We start from the raw sequence: 2524 nt of genomic DNA on the forward strand, positions 1-2524 counted from the left end.
GTCTTCCATCCTCTAGCAGGAGAGGCCAGGCACGTTCACACAGAGGATAGGCAGGGTCCCGGGGGCCCGAGTGGAAGCACACGCAGCTTCCTGAGGCCCAGGCTCAGAACTGGCTTTCTGGTACTACCACTTCATTCTCTCACAAGGCCAGCTGGATTTGAGTGGAAGAGGAATAGACTCCACCTCTTGATGGGAGGTGCTATAAAGTCTCATCGTGAAGGATACAGGGAGAAGAAAATTGTGGCCATTTTTGCAATCTGCTACACACAAGTAGTATACGTACACATAGGTACTTTCCCTCGCCACCATCCTCTTTACATAGACATATATCACCAGTCAGAGTTAAATGAGTATTTAATATTGACCCTATTATAATGATGGACGTTTACTTATAACTAGGTCTCATAGTGAACTAGGATTATATTTTCTTTCTTACATGAGGATTTTTGCTCTGCTCCTGAGTAATTGTCTTGTTTTGAGTCGTTTGCTAAAGCTTTTCTATGTGCTTGCCCGTTATTCAGCTCCAAACTCTGCAGTAAGTATACATTTCCTAAGAACAACAGATGAATGATCAATTTCTTCCCCCACCCCCTTGGAGTCATCCCTCTGGAGCCCTCCATCCTTCTATTCAATCTGGACTCGGTCTTCTCTGGCCCTGTTGCATCGTAAACACTCTGAGGTTCCCTTGGCTACTTTCTTCTGTAGAATGCCCTCTTTCTTGTCTACTGGTGTCCTCTTCCTTTCTCCTCATTTTGGAGGGTATTCTGTAGTAGGTTCCTGGAAAGACTTTGAATGTTTGAAATGCTACCCCACCTGCAGACCTGTCTAACGGCGTGGACGGAAATTCTAAGGTGGAAGTTATTTTCTTCAGAATTGTTAAGGCACTGCTTTTCTACTTCCAATATTATTTTTAAGACCTCTGAGACCTTCTGATGCCTGATCCTTTGTCCATAATCAGGTTTTCTTCTCTAGAATTTTTTAGAATCATCTCTGTTACTGGACTTCTGGAAAAAAAGGACAATGATATATCTCAGTGGGGGTCCTTTTTCATTCATCTAATTGCATGTTGACTCAATCTAATAACTTTTCTACTTATTATGGGACTTCTATTGGATATCTTTTACAGATAATTTTTTTAATCTTATTTTCTCTTATTTTAAAAACTGTTTTCACTTGTTTTACTTTTACGAAGGTTTTTGTTGTTGGTGGTGGTGGTGGTTTTCGCTGCTTTGTCAATAAATTTATTGTCTTTATCTGAAAAATCTTCATAGGAAAATGTGGTTTGATTTATCTCTCAGTGGTCCACTCCTGAGCTCTGAGGCAGCTTGCCTTCAGAGCTACTTGATCTTTCTTCTGAGCAAGAGACATTCTGGAACAGTTCCAATTCTTTTTTTTTTAAACTTCTTTCTTAGGCTTCTTCTGATAGGCTGGATTCTCTCATACAGTGGTACAGTTTTCGTGTACATCTCCTCCATCATGTCTGCAGCTATGTCGTTCTTTATGTATTGGGAGAATTGTTTCTTGTTAGCATCTTCCATAAGGTAACTCACATCCTCTGCAACGTTCTGAGCCACAATGTGCTTCTGAGGTACTTCTGCTTTGAATTCCCTGCTTTCTGAGTCGTAACCAGGGAACAATTTGGTACTGTGAGGCATTGATAAGCCTCCATCCACAACTCCCCTCAGAGCCCCGAAAACTTTATTTCCAGTGGTAGTCCTGGCAAAATTTTAGTTCAAATAGCAGGTGAAGGTACCAGGCTGACTATCAAAGCTTTCCTCATTGTATTTATATCTTGTCCACGTAAAACCAACTGAGAAGGCTGCGGGCCAGCAGGAGGCCAGGACAGAATGCCGCAGCATATCTGTCAGGCCAACCGTCACACCATGCTTCGGGGGTTCATGAGCATTATCTCCGCAGAATATCATACGCCCTTCTATTCGGGCATAAGAGATTTGACAAATGATACCTCTGTCGGTCACATGGACGATCATTCTTTATTTGGTTGCGTTGTACTTAACTTTTGTCCTGGAGTACCAAGTGTTTCTGAGCATAGCAATCAATTTTACCCTCTTGTTTTCTTTTACATTTTACTTGGTATCTCTTAAAGTAAGACCTATTCTTGATATCTTTAACAGAGATCCATGTTGATGGGTTGCCACTGACCTCTCTCTTGGAGTTTTTAAAACTTTATTTCTCTACCATTCTATTTAATATTTATTTATTCTATTATATTTTGAAATCCTAAGGGTGCTTTAAGTCTTGTGAATGCTCCTTTTCAAGAGCACTCTGTTCTTGTTTCATGGATGCAATATCTTCTCTTATTTCTCTGAGAGTTTTGTTTGTTTTTTACATTTTCTTCTGCTCCCTGAATGGTCTCTTCCCTCTGTGGTGTTCATGAATTTTGAACTTTGCCTTTTATGTTAGATACTTCCTTCAAATATCTGTTACTCCTTGGCTGTCCATTTTCAAGAGAAGTCCTAAAAAGTTCCTGTCTGGGGAATGAAAGTGTATGCGTGGGATCTGC

General features: G+C 40.7%; 1 pseudogene; it reads right to left on the minus strand.

Annotated features, from left to right (window-relative positions):
- Positions 1-1287: 1287 nt before the first annotated feature.
- On the minus strand, positions 1288-2127 carry LOC116762205 (annotated as a pseudogene).
- Between the last annotated feature and the right edge of the window lie 397 nt (positions 2128-2524).

This window comes from Phocoena sinus, chromosome 11 (genome assembly GCF_008692025.1).
Source record: "Phocoena sinus isolate mPhoSin1 chromosome 11, mPhoSin1.pri, whole genome shotgun sequence".
In the NCBI taxonomy this organism is placed as follows: Eukaryota; Metazoa; Chordata; class Mammalia; order Artiodactyla; family Phocoenidae; genus Phocoena; species Phocoena sinus.